A 17,585-nucleotide genomic window follows, 5' to 3' on the forward strand; every position below is an offset into this window, starting at 1 on the left:
TCTGCAGGTGTAAAGCTCCCTCGTGCGCGGTTTTCCTAAGCAGCCAAGTGCCCCTCCCCCGCGATGTCTCTGCAAGCAGAACCTGAGAGGGGCTGGGTGCCTCGAGAGACTCGCCCTTGGCCCATGGGAAGTCCAAGGGGTTTATCCTGCATGGTGATTTCACCTGCTGGGACCCCCCCCGCCCCCCGCCACCCCGCCAACCCCCACTCTGGCCAGCTGGCCCAGCCCTGGTTACTGCACTTCTCCAGCCCAGGCCGGCCCTTGGCCACCTGCTGGGATGGGAAAGGGAAGGGTGTCATAATTTCACCTTAGAAACTTGCCAGGGGGTGTGGATTTAAACACATAGTGGTCACCCTGGCAGAAGAGAAGGGAGGAGGGCACCTTGTTGCCCTTTCTTGTGGAATCGGTGGCGCTTCCGCTGAGAGGGACCTCTCCAGTGTTTGGTGTATTGGAACTGAATAATTAGAACTTGTACAATTTTCAAATTATGTGGTACTTGAATTTAAAAGCAAAACCCCTAGAACCTCTAAGTGTTTTAAAATTGAGGTCTAAAAATTGAAGGTCTGTTTTGCTTCCACTATAACATTATATTAAGAAATGTGCATATATTGAGAAGAGAGTCAGAAAAGGGAAGCAAACAAAAATCTCACTGCGGAGGCCATGGGAGTTAAGTTGTAAATGCTGCTGGCTTTCAGTAGCCTGCAGCCATTCTCTTCCTGTAGCTGATGGGATACAAAACTCTACTGGATTGTTCTTTGCACGGGATAGTCTTGTTTTGCAGAAATTCAGCTCAGAGCCATCTTTTGATGTATAAGAATTTCCCAGATTAGGCCCCCAGGCAGATCCTGGAGGGCCAGGGGGATTCCTTGCTTCATTATACCTGTCTGTTGGAGTGGAAAACAGCAATGACATAGGTTTCTTTAAATCTGCTTTTTGGTCTATCATCCAGAGCTTAGAGTAGCTACTTCCTCTCTCCCTCAATAGGGTTGTATTCCTGGAATGAATTATAGTCAGATGACCTTGTTTTTACAGGTGAGGGTCAGGGTCAGGGTCAGGGGTCGGGGGTCGGGGGCTGGGGTTAGGGTTAGGGTTTACGTTTAGAGTTAGGGTGGGAGTTAGGGGTTAGGAGTTAGGGTTAGGGTTAGGGGTAAGGGGTTAGGGGTGAAGGGTTTAGGGTTAGGGTAAGGTTTAGGATACGGCCACGGGTTAGGGTATGGGTACGGGTTAGGGTACGGGTTGGGGTACGCTTTAGGGTTAGGGTACGCTTTAGGGTTAGGGTATGTATTAAACCTCTCCCACTCTCCAGATATCACTTAGCATGTAAAGGAATATTATTTGGGGTCCAGCTATGGAGAAGACTTTAGACACTAGGATAAGACAAAGAACACACACATTATGAATAAATCACATTAGGATTTTGTTTTTAACCTGTACTTTAAAACACTAGTGCTTAGGAAATCTAATGGAGGCAGAAGCAGTAAAGGGTAGTTTTATGGGAATAACATCACAGATTTTGTGTAGAATACACAGATTTTGACTGGTTATAAAGTCAAGTAGGAATGCTTTTGTTCTGAAGATATAAACCGTCTTCTAAATTGAGCTGTTATTGGAAGTTAGAAATTTTTTGTTGCTGTTGTATTGCTTTGTGTTTTCATGATTATTCTGCTTGCATCTCCCTTGTGAAACCTTTGATTTGGGGAAGAGTGCCATTACTGGAAATGAGTTTATGGAATTATTCTCAAAAACAGAAGGAAATGGTTCTCACCTAAATATTAAGAAATGATCTCTATACTGGTGTACTAACAGAATTATGATTCAGGGATAATTCTATGAAATGTAATTAAACACAGTATATATTTTTTTCTTTTAAATTTCCATTGTTACTTTTTAAAAGTACAATTATAATTCAACTTCTTTGTAACAAGTGAAATTTAAAAAGATTAAAGGAAAAGATAATATTTTACCACGTGCCATCCTTTCCCACTCCCTGAAACGACCAGCATAATGTGTAGCATTCTCATTTTATCCAGGGGTTCCTTACATCTGGAACATCATGTTTCTCACTGTAGAAAAACATATTTAGCTCTCACACTTTTTATAGGCTACATAACAGTCCATAGAACAGAAGTACCAAGTATTTCAGACTTAGATTTTGGAGGGACACTCAGGTTACTTTCTGTTTTATTTTGTTGTTCTGCTAATTTGTTTTAACCCCAGAAAAATATTTTTTTAAAGTACAAAAAAAAATTAAGTTAGGGGTAAGGATTAGGGTTTAGGGTACGGGTTAGAGTTAAGGTACAGGTTAGGATTAGGATACAGGTTAGGGTTAGGGTTTGGGTTAGCTTTAGGGTTAAGGTACAGGTTAGGGTACAGGTTAGGGTATGGCTATGGGTTAGGGTTAGGGTATGGGTTAGGGTACGGGTTCGGGTTAGGGTATCGGTTAGGGTTAGGGTACAGGTTAGGGTTAGGGTACATGTTAGGGTACAGGGTAGGGTATGGCTTCGGGTTAGGGTTGGGGTATGGGTTAGGGTTAGGATACGGGTTAGGGTACGGTTTAGGGTTAGGGTACAGGTTAGGGTTAGGGTACAGTATAGGGTATGGCTATGGGCTAGAGGTAGGGTATGGGTTAGGTTACAGGTTAGTGTTAGGGTATGGGTTAGGATTAGGGTATGGGTTAGGGTACGGTTTAGGGTACGGGTTAGGGTTAGGATACATGTTAGTGTGAGGGTATGGGTTAGGATTAGGGTACGGCTTAGGGTACGTGTTAGTTTTAGGGTTATGGTTAGGGTACAGTTTAGGGTATGGCTACGGTTTATGGTTAGGGTACGGTTAGGGTACTGGTTAGTGTTCGGGTATGGGTTAGGATTAGGGTACGAGTTAGGGTACGGTTTAGGGTTAGGGTTAGGGTACAGATTTGGGTATGGCTATGGGTTAGGGTTAGGGTATGGGTTAGGGTATGGGTACGGTTTAGGGTACACGTTAGGGTACAGCTACAGGTTAGGGTTAGGGTACGGTTTAGGGTATGGCTTAGGGTTTGGGTTCGGGTTAGGGTAAGGGTTAGAGTTAGGTTACAGTTTAGGGAATGGCTACAGGTTAGGGTTAGAGTACGCGTTAGGGTACAGGTTAGTGTTAGTGTACGTGTTAGGATTAGGGTACGATTTAGGGTTAGGGTGAGGGTACGGGTATGGTTTAGGCTGCCTGTTAGGGTACGGCGACGGATTAGGGTTAGGGTACGGGTTAGGGTATGGGTTACTGTTAGGGTCCGGTTTAGGATTAGGGTAGGTGTCAGGGTATTGTTTAGGGTTAGGGTTAGGGTTAGGGTACAGTTTAGGATTAGGGTTAGGGTTAGGGCATGGTTTAGGGAACAGGTTAGCATACGGCTATGGGTTAGGGTACGGGTTAGGGTACGCTTTAGGGTTAGGATATTTATTAAACTTCTCTCACTCTCCAGATATCACTTAGAACGTAAAGCAATATTATTTGGGATCCAGCCAAGAAGAAGACTTTAGACACTAGGATAAGACAAAGAATACACACATTATAAATAAATCTCATTAAGATTTTGATTTTAACCTGTACATTAAAACACTAGTGCTTCAGAAATCTAATGGAGGCAGAAGCAGTAAAGGGTAGTTTTATGGGAATAACATCACAGATTTTCTGTAGAATACACAGATTTTAACAGCTTAGAAAGTCAAGGAGGAATGCTTTTGTTCTGAATATATAAACCCTCTTCTAAATTGAGCTGTAATAGGATGTTAGAAATATTTTGTTGCTGTTCTATTGCTTTGTGTGTTCAGGATTATTCCTCTTGCATCCCCCTTGTTAAGCCTTTGATTTGGGGAAGAGTGCCATTACTGGAAATGAGTTTACAGAATTATTCTCAAAAGCAGAAGGAAATGGTTCTCACCTAAATATTAAGAAATAATCTCTATACTGGTGTACTAACAGAATTATGATTCAGGGATAATAATTCTATGAAATGTAATAAAATACACAATATATATTTCTTCTTTTAAATTACCATTGTTACTTTTTTAAAGTACAATTATAATTCAAATTCTTTGTAACAAGTGAAATTTAGAAAGATTAAAGGAAAAGATAATATTTTACCACGTGCCATCCTTTCCCACTCCCTGAAATGACCAGCATAATGTGTAGCATTCTCATTTTATCCAGGGGTTCCTTACATCTGGAACATCATGTTTCTCACTGTAGAAAAACATATTTAGCTCTCACACTTTTTATAGGCTACATAACAGTCCATTGAACAGAAGTACCAAGTATTTTAGACTTAGCTCTTTGAGGGACAATGAGGGTACATTCTGTTTTATTTTGCTTTTCTGCTAATTTGTTTTAACCCCAGAAAAATATTTTTTTAAATACAAAAAAAAATTAAGTTGGGGTAAGGATTAGGGTTTAGGATATGGGTTAGGGTAAGGGTTAGGGTTAGGGTACAGGTTAGGATTAGGGTACAGGTTAGAGTTAGGCTTAGGGTTGGGGTATGGGCTATGGTACAGGTAAGGGTATGGCTACGGGTTAGGGTTAGGGTATGGGTTAGGGTACGGGTTAGGGTTAGGGTACAGTTTAGGGTATGGCTATGGGTTAGGGTTAGGGTTACAGTCAGGGTACGGGTTAGGGTTAGGGTATGAGTTAGGATTAGGGTTAGGGTACGGGTTAGGATTAGGTTATGCTTTAGGGTTAGGGTATGTACTAAACCTCTCCCACTCTTCAGATATCACTTAGCACATAAAGGAATATTATTTGGGGTCCAGCCATGGAGAAGACTTTAGACACTAGAATAAGACAGAACACACACATTATAAATAAATCATATTAGGATTTTTTTGTAACCTGTACATTAAAACACTAGTGCTTAGGAAATCTAATGGAGGCAGAAGCAGTAAAGGGTAGATTTATGGGATTAACATCACAGATTTTGTGTAGAATACCCAGATTTTGACTGGTTAGAAAGTCAAGTAGGAATGCTTTTGTTCTGAAGTTATAAACCCTCTTCTAAATTGAGCTGTTATTGGAAGTTAGAAATTTTTGTTGCTGTTGTATTGCTTTGTGTTTTCATGATTATTCTGCTTGCATCTCCCTTGTGAAACCTTTGATTTGGGGAAGAGTGCCATTACTGGAAATGAGTTTACAGAATTATTCTCAAAAACAGAAGGAAATAGTTCTCACCTAAATATTAAGAAATAATCTCTATACTGATGTACTAACAGAATAATGATTCAGGGATAATAATTCTATGACATGTAATTAAACACAATATATATGTTTTTCCTTTAAATTTCCATTGTTACTTTTTTGAAGTACAATTATAATTCAAGTTCTTTGTAACAAGTGAAATTTTAAAAGATTAAAGAAAAAGATAATATTTTATCACATGCCAACCTTTCCCACTCGCTGAAACGACCAGCATAATGTGTAGTTTTCTCATTTTATCCAGGTGTTCCTTACATCTGGAACACCATGTTTCTCCCTGTAGAAAACCAGAATTAGCTCTCAGATATTTTATAGGCTACAAAGCCGTCCATAGAACAGAAGTACCAAATATTTCAGACTTAGCTTTTCGAGGGACACTCAGGTTACTTTCTGTTTTATTTCGTTGTTCTGCTCATTTGTATTAACCCCAGAAAAATATTTTTTAAAATACAAAAGAAAAAAAATTAAGTTAGGAGTGATAATTAGGGTTTAGAGTTCAGTTAGGGCATTGGTTAGGGTACAGGTTAGGGTTAGGGTACAGGTTAGGATTAGAGTACAGATTACGGTTAGGGTTAGGGTTAGGGTACGTGTTAGGGTACAGGTTGCATTATAGCTACGGGTTATGGTTAGGGTATGGGTTAGGGTACGGGTTGGGTTTAGGGTACGGCTTAGCGATACGGTATGGGTGAGGGTTAGGGCATGGGTTAGGGTTAGGGTACAGTTTAGTGTACTAGTTAGGGAATGGCTACAAGTTAGGGTTAGGGTTAGTGTACATGTTAGCGTGGGGGTATGGGTAAGGATTAGGGTACAGGTTAGGGTAGGTTTTAGGGTTAGGGTACAGTATAGGGTATGGCTACGGCTTAGGGTTAGGGTACGGGTTAGGGTACTGGTGAGGGTTAGGGTATGGGTTAGGATTAGGGTACGGGTTAGGGTATGGTTTAGGGTTATGGTTAGGTTAAGGGTACAAACTAGGGTTAGGGTACAGTTTAGGGTATGGCAACGAGTTCGGGTTAGGGTACAGGTTAGGGTAGGGGTTAGGGTTAGTTTACGGTTTACGGTACACGTTAAGGTATGGCTACGGGATAGGGTTAGGGTACCGGTTAGGGTACGGGTTTGGGATAGGTTACGGGTTAGGATTATGGTACACTTTAGGGTATGGCTACGGGTTAGGGTTAGGGTATGTGTTAGGGTACAGATTAGTGTTAGAGTACGGGTTAGGATTACAGTACGGGTAAGGGTAGGGGTTAGGGTATGGGTTAGGGTTAGGGTATGGGTTAGTATTAGGATACGGGTTAGGATTACGGTATGGTTAGGGCAAGGGTTAGGGTTAGGGGTAGGGTTTGGATATGGGTTAGGGTACAGAACAGGGTACGGCTACGGGTTACAATTAGGGTATGTGTTAGGGTTAGGGTACGTTTTAGGGTTAGGGTACGGAAAAGGGTTAGGTTACAGGTTAGTGTTAGGGATAGGCTTAGGGTTAGGAATAGGGTTAGGGTTAGGGTACAGGTTAGGTTAGGGCTATGGGTTGGGGTTAGGGTATGGGTTACGGTAAGAGTTAGGGTAAGGGTTAGGGTTATGGTAAGGGTTAGGGTTAGGGTTAGGGAAGGGGTACAGTTAAGGGTACATGTTAGGGTACGACAATGGGTTAGGGTTAGGGTACGTGTTAGGGTACGTGTTAGTGTACGGGTTGTGATTAGGGGACGGGTTAGGGTAAGGCTTCGTGTAAGGGTTAGGGTTCGGGTTATGGTTAGTGTTGGGGCATGAGGATGGTTTAGGGTACAGGTTAGGGTACGACAATGGTTTAGGCTTAGCGTACGTGTTAGGGTATGGGTTAGTGTTAGCGTACGGGTTAGGATTAGGGGACGGGTTAGGGTAAGGCTTCGGGTAAGGGTTAGGGTTAGGGTTAGGGGACGGGGACGGTTTAGGGTACAGGTTAGGGTACGACAACGGTTTAGGGGGAGTGTACGTGTTAGGGTAAGGGTTAGTGTTAGCGTACGGGTTAGGATTAGGGGACGGCTTAGGGTAAGGCTTCGGGTAAGTGTTAGGGTTAAGGTTAGGGTTAGGGTTAGGGAACGGGGACGGTTTACAGTACAGGTTAGGGTACGACAACAGTTTAGGGTGAGCGTACGTGTTATGGTACGGGTTAGCTTTAGCGTATGGTTTAGGATTATGGGACGTGTTAGGGCAAGGTTTCGGGTAAGTGTTAGGGTTAGGTTTAGGGTTAGGGTTAGGGTTAGGGGAAGCAGACGGTTTACGGCACTGGTTAGGGTATGACAACGGTTTAGGGTGAGCATACGTGTTAGGGTACGGGTTACTGTTAGCGTACGGGTTAGGATTAGGGGACGGGTTAGGGTAAGGCTTTGGGTAAGGGTTAGGGTTAGGGTTAGGGAGAGGAGATAGGGATCGTTTAGGGTACAGGTTAGGGTATGACAATGGTTCATGGTTAGCATACGTGTTTGGGTACAGGTTAGTGTTAGCGTAGTGGTTAGGATTAGGGGACGGGTCAGGGTAAGGCTTCGGGTAAGGGTTAGGTTTAGGGTTAAGGGTAGGGTTAGGGGACGGGGATGGTTTAGGGTACAGGTTAGGGTATGACAATGGTTTAAGCTGAGCGTATGTGTTAGGGTATGGGTTATTGTTAGCGTACGGGTTAGGATTAGGGGACGGGTTAGGGTAAGGCTTCGGGTAAGGGTAAGGGTTAGGGAACGGGGACAGTTTAGGGTACAAGTTAAGGTACGACAAAGTTTTAGTGTGAGCGTATGTTTTAGGGTACTGGTTAATGTTAGCGTACGGGTTAGGATTAGGCGACGGGTTTGGGTAAGGCTTCGGGCAAGGGTTAGGGATAGGTTTAGGGTTAGGGTTAGGGTTAGGGGACGGTTTAGGGTACAGGTTAGGGTACGACAACGGTTTAGGGTGAGTGTACATGTGAGGGCACGGGTTAGTGTTAGCGTACGGGTTAGGATTAGGGGACGGGTTAGGGTAAGGCTCGGGTAAGGGTTAGGGTTAGGGTTAGGGGACGGGGACGTTTTAGGGTACAGGTTAGGGTACGACAACGGTTTAGGGTGAGCGTACGTGTTAGGGTACGGTTTAGTGTTAGCGTACGGGTTAGGATTAGGGGAGGGGTTAGTGTAAGGCTTCGGTTAAGAGTTAGGGTTAGGGTTAGGATTAGGGTTATGGTTAGGGTTGTCGTTTTTGGTTCAAGGTAGATTTTATTCCTCTTTTTTTATTTAAAGATATAATCATGGAAATTATTTGTTCATAAAAATACATGTATATGAAGGGAAGAATTTTTTTCTGTTTTACTTTTTAATTTTTTTTAATTTTGAATTTTATTTTATTTTTTTATACAGCAGTTTGTTATCGGTTATCTATTTTATACATGTAAATGTATACATGCCAATCCCAATCTCTCAACTCCTCCCACTACCACCACCCCAACAGCTTTCCCCCCTTGGTGTCCATACGTTTGTTGTCTACATCTGTTGCTCTATTTCTGCCTTGCAAAACGGTTCATCTGTACAAGTTTTCTAGGTTCCACATATATGCATTAATATACAAGATTTGTTTTTCTCTTTCTGACTTACTTCACTCTGTATGACAGTCTCTAGATCCATCGACGTCTCTACAAGTGATCCAATTTCATTCCTTTTTATGGTTTAGTAATATTCCATTTTATATATGTACCACATCTTTATGCATTCGTCTGTCTGTGGGCATTTAGGTTGCTTCCATTACCTGGATATTGTAAATAGTGATACAATGAACATTGCGGTGAGTGTCTCTTTTTGATTTATGGTTTTGTCTGGGTATATGCCCAGTAGTGGATTTGCTGTATCATATGGTAATTCTATTGTTAGGTTTTTAAGAAACTCCATATTGTTCTCCATAGGGACTGTATCAATTTACATTCCCAAAAATAGTGGAAGAGGGTTCCTTTCCTCCACACCCTTTTCAGCATTTGTTGTTTGTAGATTTTCTGATGATGCCCATTCTAACAGGTGTGAGGTGATACCTCATTGTTGAGTCTGTTTCGTTGAGCAAGGAGTAGGTATTGTCTATTACATATTTGGCTTATGGAACGGTATCTGTGCTAATTTCAATCTCTGGTTTTATACAGCACCGCAACTCAACTGTCCCCTTAAACAAGCATGTTTTTAATCTAAATGTGAGACTCTGTTTGGTTTTGTAATTCAGTTCATGTGTAGCCAAGTTTACACTCCCTCTATTAGTGGTATCTTATGATAACTTTCTTTCTCTGTGTGACATATTTCTCTTAGAATCATCGTACTTAAATCCACTCAGTTTGCTGCTACAGGCCTGATGACATTGATTTCATTGCTGAGTGATATTCCATTGTATGTAAGTAGCACAATTTCTTTATCCATTTTTTTCTTTCTGGGATATTTAAGTTGTACTGGACTCGAGGTTCTTGTAAACACAGCAGCCCTAAATTTTGGGTTGGCTGTGTCTTGTTGATTTTAATTTTCCTAAGCTATAGGGCCATAAGTGGAAGTGCCCTAGGCTCTGTAGCTTTGTTTTTTAGATGTTTCAGGAACCACCATACACTTCTCCAGAGTGGCTCTCGGCAGTTCACACACCACCCATCAGTGTATAAAGGCTCCCTGTTCTCCATGGCCTGTCCTGCATTCCTGGTTTTTACAATTTTTTCAGATGGCCCTTTTGACCGGTGGGAAATGAGACTTCTTTGTTGTGCACATTTGCATTGTTGCTTGCTTGGTTGCCCATAAAGGGCGTATGCATTTTTTCCTGAATATATTCAGGAAAAAACGCATATGCCCTTTTTGGCCAACTGCATCATTGTTGAAATTCTGCCGCTTTTCATGTGCTTTAAAGACGAGTCCAATCTATCTCTTGAAATCTGTTTCTTGCAATTCTGTCTTGCATTCAGATCCTCTTCTTTGCCTTACCTCAACATATTTTTGGACGTTGGTTTTCATTTATAACTCTGCAGGTTTGTGAATTGCAGTGACCCTGAGCTCCATTTTTTAAGGTGCTCTTTTGTGAGCTGGCCTCAAAACCGCATGATTGCTTCAGGCCCTATTTTGGCTCCGGCGTGGCGGGCTGAGCCTTTTTTAAATTCTTATTCTTAATGGGAAATTAGAGTGACATGTGCCCGTCCAAACCCCTACAACTATTCTCTCATTGGTTCCCCCTCTTCCCATTCATCCTCCTCACAATTTGCAAAATGTGCGAAACAGAAGTTTAAATGTGCTGATTCTCCAAGTGGGGAGATTCTAAGTAACGTGGCTGGAATGGTGAACAGGAGCACCAGGAGAGGATAAATGAGGTGCATTTTAGACACATCTCCCGATCACATGGTGTACAGTCCTCTGGGTTTTCCATGCATGTTTTAGCTGTAGGAAGATCCCTTGAACCTGCAGATTTGGGACCCATTGAATGGGTACCAGGTAGTATTACTTTAAAGGGTGTGCATTTCCTCATCCAACCTCACATTTCTCTTAGCACGAACAGTTTCCAGCCTTATGTCTCATCTTGCTGTGGGTCTAGATGTGTTCAATCCATGTTGCATCACCGTCCCTGAGGAAAAGTTGTAAGAGGTTTTCTCTGTCTCTCTGTCGTTTATTTTTTTCAATTTATTATTATATCGGTTACAGCTGATTTTCAAAGCTCTGTTTCTTGCTGCTCTACATCCACTTGATTCACGTACAGAGAGACATCAATAAATTCTTTTTCGGATTCTTACCAGTCGTATATATTCTTTTCCAGTGACTTGACTGTGCTGAGTGCAGTTCTTTTAGCTACCGTGTAGGCCTTGTTGATTATCAATTTGGTATTTGGAATGGTATCTTTGCTAATTTCAACCTCCTGGATAATGCCTCACCCCTCCCCACCTTTCCTGTTTAGCAGCCTTATGCGTGTTTTCTACATATTTGACTATGTTTTTGTTTTGTAATTTATTTCATGTGTAGCCATTTTGGATTCCACCTTTAAGTGATATCTTATGATATGTGTCTTTTTCTTTTTGAATTATGTCACTTAGAATGATCATACGTAACTCCTCCGGAGTTGTTACAACTGGCCATATTTCATTGATTTCCAGGCTGAGTAATATTCCACTCTACCTAAGTACCACATCTCTATCCATTTTTTCCCTCCAGAGACATTTAAGTTATATCCTAGTCGAGGATCTTTTAAACAGAGAGGCGGTAAACATTGGGGTGCCTGTGTCCTCTCGATTTTTGTTTTTCCCAAGATATACGCCCATGAGTGCAAGTGCCCTATGCTCTGTAGCTCATTTTTTAGATGCTTTAGTAAACACAATACACTTCTCCAGAGTGGCCGTTGGCAATATACATTTCCACTATAAGCCTCACAGGGCTCCCTTTTCTCCTTGCCCTGTCCTGCATTTCTGGTGTTTACAGTTTATGAGGACGGCTCTTCTGACTGATGCGAAGTGATATCTTTTGTAGTATTGATTTCCAGTGCCCACCTGTTTGGTTGGCTAAAAAAGTGTATGCCCTTTTCTTGAATATATACAGAAAAAACGCATACACCCTTTTTGGCCAACTGCAATGTTGGCAATGTTCAGCCCCTTTTCTTGTGCTTAATGGCGAGTCCTTTCTACCTCTTCAAATCCCTTTCCTGCCATTCTCCCTTGCTTACAAGTCCTTTTCTCTGATTTTCCTCAAGACATTTTTCAGTGATAGATATTTTCAACTCTTCAGTTTCATGAATTTTACTGCCCCTGAGTTCCATTGTTCAACTTGTGTTTATGGGAACTGGCCACAAAGCAGCGGGATTTCCTCAAGCCCTATACTGTTTCCATGGGCAACCCTAGCCTTTGGTCAATTCGTCTTCCTGATTGGAAATTAGAGTGACATGTGCCTGTCCGAACACCTAGGACTTGTCTCTCATTGTTCCTCATCCTTCCGCTTCATCCTCTGGACAAATTCCAAACTGTATGCAACAGGATGTTGACAGTGCTGACATTTCCAAGTGGGGAGACTGTTAGTAAAGACGCTGGAGGGGTGAACCCGAGAACCAGGAGATGAGGAGATGAGATGCCTTTTCCAAACTCTTCCCGATCAGACGGTATACCATCCTCTGGGTGTGACAGGCATGTTTTAGCAGTAGGAAGGGTCCCATTCATGTAAGGAGAACACCAGGGCTTTTTCAAAATCAGTGTCTCCCCGAAACCCAAACTGGGGAATTTTTTAGGCTACGGCTACACATATGTTCATTAAGGGCCTTGGGAAGTAGGCAGAGTCCAAACTTTAGATGATTGAAGTCTTCAGGGTCAGAAGCACTCACCACCGGCTTCCCTTAGGTTACATTTTAACTGTCATTGATAGATGATGTCAATAAAAATATCTATTCTTTTTCAGATTATTTCCCCTTATTGCAAAATATTGAGTGTAGTTCCCTGTGCTATATAGTAGTTCCTTGTTGATGATCTATTTTATACATAGCAGTGTGTATGTGTTAATCCCAAACTGTTAATTTATCCCTCCTCCCACCTTTCCCCTTTGGTAATAATAAATTATAAGACTTTATACTTCTCAGAAATGGGGGAGCTGAAAGAGAGGTATCATTTTCAATGGAAAAGCATTTAAAACAAGATTGAAGCTTTAACCAAGATTATTAGATGTACATCCTTGTAAAGAAATCACTTCGTTTCTCTAATATTGACCTGACAAATAAGACAAACCTTTTCACTGAACTTTCTTATAATAAAGTGATGGAAATATCAAATGGAAGTGTTAGAAACATCTTATTTTACCCGTGCCTTATACACTGTTCTATGTTAATTACAGTTTGGCTCACACATCTGTTCATTGAAGTTACAATGTTCTCAAATTCTGTTACTGATCCTCCAGAGTGGACCCCAACAAGTGTCCCCCTGCCCAGTGTCATTGGAGCCAACAGATCGAGACTGAGTTTGGTTCAGAAGCAAAGGAAACTTTATATTTTGATCAGAGAATGGAGAGGTGAGAGCATGAGCTACCCCGCGGGCTGTGGGCTGGGCTGCTGTGTAGAGATCCTGTCAGAGTCAGTGGGAGGGAGGGGGCGGAGCTCTCGAGGGCCGGGTTGGCTGCAGCTCAGGCTCTATATCGCGGAGTCTGCACTGGGCCCCAGGAGCTGAGGTGTCGACCCAGCCATTCTGCACTAGGAAATCTGGTCTGAAGTGCCGGGTGTGGAACCTCTGCATGTGGGACCCTAGGAGCACATGAAATTAGACAAAGCACAAAGGATAAAAAAAGGTTAGACTTTATTTTATTGCCCAGATTCTATTTTTATCTCCCAGGGATTTTTAATGGGCTTTGCTGGGGACAAACCCCTCCTCTGCCTTTTGTCCCGTTCCTCATTCTTGGAGTGCTGAGGGTGCAGACCCTTCTTCTGTAACTGCTGAGTGCTGAGTTGGGAGCCCTCATACCCAGGGGCGAGGGTCAAAACTTCTCCCCAGCAGCCTCCAGGTGACGTTGATTGTCCCCAGGCCTCCTGCCTCCCTGCTCGTCTGCCTGAGCACCAGCATTGGAAGTGTTATAGATTCTAATGACCTTTAAGGGTCCAGGAAAGAGATGTGCAGAGACGCTGTGGGGGCCGGTTTCACCCCGCCCCACATTTGTTCGGCCAACTTAGGCTGACCGTTTCTGCCAGCCTAGATGCTCTGACCAGTAGTCTGTGCTTTCTTCAATTAGGCCCCTGAATTAACGTAAAAACAGCACCAGGTGTCAGAGCCCTGCCCGCTCAGCTCCCAGACAGTCCAGGGTCAGTGGTGATCAAGGACCATGGTGGCCACTGAGTCAACAGCCTTTTGAAGTAAACAGGAGTCCAGCCGGTCTTATTGGCCACCATCATCACGGTGTCTGTAGGCTTTTCTATGGTGACAGCATGATATACGGTTCCCCCGCCAAGATTATTAGCTCCCCTCTGGGTGCAGTAAGTCCTGCAAGCAGTAGTCTACTCTTTCGGGACACACTCTTGTTGTTTTATGAGAGAAACTCCAGGTCAAGTGATGGTCACACGAGTCGTCATGGTGCCCCGTTGCCCCCGGTTATCTCTCTGGATGTTGGAGTTGGAGGGCCTCCTCACTCGAGGTTGGTGTGCCCACAGAGCGAACCCTGCAACTTCAGGGCATGGTTGGTGGTTAGGATCACCACGTGGGGTCCTTTTCCCTTAGGAGGGAGGTGGCCTTTTGGGCTGCTGATTTCAGGTTTTTAGATACCGCCAGTATCTTGGCCAGATGTGGCAGTGGGCCAAGCCCCTTGGTGACCGTAGTTTATCCTACCTGGATGGCATTCTTGCATTGTTCCATTTCAAGTGGTCCCAGTTTTTGCACTAATGCTCTAATGGCGATTCACCTTTCACCAGGAATGTAAAGGTCAAAGGGTTTAGCTAAATTAGGGAGTTCCAGGGCAAGGGTCTGAATTGACTGCTCTTTCCATTCTTGAAAGGCCACTTCTGGATTCTATTCAAAAGGATCATCATCTTTTCCTTTCAGTGTTTCATATAGAGGCCCAGCTAGTAGACTGTAGTTAGGGATCCAGAAGCAGCAAACCCTGGCCTCCCCAGGAACCCCTAAGCTGTCTTCTAGTTTTAGAAAGAGGTAAGGCTGCAAATGGTTTCTTCCCTTTCCTGGGATGGGCTTCTCCGACCTTCTGTGAGAATGAAGCCCAGGCAGGTCACCGTAGTCTGTGATATTTGAACTTTTTCTTGGACAACTTCTATCCTTTATTGGCTTGGTAGTTCAGAGGCCTCCTTAGTAGGGCTGGCGATAAGAATGTCGTCTGCATATTGAAGGAGGGTTTCCTTTTCCAGAGGTAGAACTTTTAGGTCTTTAGCTAAGCTTTCCCCAAAGATGGTGTGGGAATTTTTGAACCCTTGGGGCAAGACGGACCGGAAGTATTGTTTTAGTTGTGTGTTGAGTCCTGCCACTCACAAGCCAAAATTTCTTGTGACTCTGGGACTAATGGAATACAAAAGAAGGCATCATTGAAGACTAATACAGAATACCATGTCCTGGTGGTTGGTAGAATGACCAGCAGGGTGTAGGAATTAGGAACTACTGGAGGTATATCCTCGGTGGCTTCACTGACTGTCCTGACATCCTTTATCAGGTCCCCAGCAGCCCATGGGGCTCTCGTGGTCAGGCCAATCCCAGGATATGGAGCTCACCTGGGCAGGTACCCCACTCCCACCCCAGCCCACAGGGCTCTCGTGGTCAGGCCCCTCCCAGGATACAGAGCTACCCTTGCAGGTACCATGGCAGGGCTGGGCACACAGGAACCGTGCACATAGCCCTCATTGCAGAGCACCCCCAGCTCACCTGTCGCTCAGAGCTGACACAGAGCACCTCAGAGCAGGACTTGAACTAACAAACAGCAGCTCCAACAGGTCTGTGACCCTGGGCATCACTCTGTGAGGCCTCCCTCCACCTGGTCTTCCAGAGACTTCCACTGCACCCGGGGCACCAGGCCTCTGTCTCCACCCACCACCCACCCCTCCTCTCCCTGACTCCTGGGTTCCTCTCATTAGGAGAGGGTTTTCTGGAAGTTGTCTCCCACTCATGGGCCAGATAAAATGATTAGAAAACAAGCCAGAGCTGCAGCCCCTTGTCTATCCTGACTCTCAGGAGCCCACACCTGTTCCTTGGACCTGGCTGGTTCAGCAAGTTCCATTTTCTGCAACTGTGAGCCCCTGAGGGGTGATGATTGGCTGACCTGGGCAGCCTGACCGTGCCGGCCAGCCCTTCCCAGGTGTGCCTGAGTTGAGATCAATATAAACACCGCTCCAGGCAGCAAGAGCCCCTGCAGCTGTGCCTGACGCCATTTTCTCTGCCCTGTCAGCAGTCTCGGAGCTGGGCTGGTGGGAGGGGGTGAGAGGCCACGGCTTTGTGGGTGGCCCAGTGTGAGTGGAGGGGGCTCTGCTGGACTTTCTGCAGCAGTTGCCAGGCTGCCACCTGCTAAAGAAGAGGATGTGTCACCCATACTTGCCGCTGGAATTTCTCCCAGGGCAGAGGTGAGGCAGGAAAAAAGCAGTGGGGGCCGGGACAGGAGGGGTATCACAGGCAGGGAAATGGAAATCTTCCAGAAGAGCACCAAGGGCCAGGACCATCCTGGCTGGCCTGCAGACACCAAGTCGGCCAGCATGCTGTTGCTTGTGTGGCTCCATGGCCCTTCCTCTAGGCTTTCAAGTCCTTGTACATATTCAGGTGTTTTACCTGGGAAGGGTGGGAGCAGTTCAACAGCAGCTGGCCTGGGGCTCAGCTCACGTTTACTCGCAGATGCCTCGGCACGGTCCCCCAGCTTAGCAGTGAGGACGCTGTTGCATGGGGGCTGCTGGCTGAATGGGGGACAATTCCCCACCACTGACCAACTTCAGAATTGTTTACAACTGGAGCAAGTGCCCTGATACGGTTTTCTTCTGTGTAACTGGTGGGTTCTGTTTTTTTTTTTTCTTTTTTTCATTTTTGGTTCAAGGTAGATTTTATTCCTCTTTTTTGTATTTACAGATATAAGCAAGGAAATAATTTATTGATATAAATACATGTATGTGAAGGGAAGAAATTTTTTCTGTTTTACTATTTTAAATTTTATTTTTTTTAATTTTGAATTTTATTTTATTATTTTATACAGCAGGTTCTTATTGGTTATCTATTCTATACATATAAATGTATACATGCCAATCCCAATCTCTCAACTCCTCCCACCACCACCACCCCAACAGCTTTCCCCCCTTGGTGTCCATACGTTTGTTGTCTACATCTGTTGCTCTATTTCTGCCTTGCAAAACGGTTCATCTGTACAAGTTTTCTAGGTTCCACATATATGCATTAATATACAAGATTTGTTTTTCTCTTTCTGACTTACTTCACTCTGTATGACAGTCTCTAGATCCATCGACGTCTCTACAAATGACCCAATTTCATTCCTTTTTATGGCTTAGTAATATTCCATTTTATATATGTACCACATCTTTATGCATTCGTCTGTCTGTGGGCATTTAGGTTGCTTCCATTACCTGGATATTGTAAATAGTGATGCAATGAACATTGCGGTGAATGTCTCTTTTTGATTTATGGTTTTGTCTGGGTGTATGCCCAGTAGTGGGATTGCTGTATCATATGATAATTCTATTGTTAGGTTTTTAAGAAACTCCATATTGTTCTCCATAGTGACTGTATCAGTTTACATTCCCAACAATAATGGAATAGGGTTCCTTTTCTCCACACCCTTCCCAGCATTTGTTGTTTGTAGATTTTCTGATAATGCCCATTCTAACAGGTGTGAGGAGATGCCTCATTGATGAGTCTATTTCGTTGAGCAAGGAGTAGGTATTGTCTATTACATATTTGGCTTATGGAACGGTATCTGTGCTAATTTCAATCTCTG

This window comes from Lagenorhynchus albirostris, chromosome 17, assembly GCF_949774975.1.
Source record: "Lagenorhynchus albirostris chromosome 17, mLagAlb1.1, whole genome shotgun sequence".
In the NCBI taxonomy this organism is placed as follows: Eukaryota; Metazoa; Chordata; class Mammalia; order Artiodactyla; family Delphinidae; genus Lagenorhynchus; species Lagenorhynchus albirostris.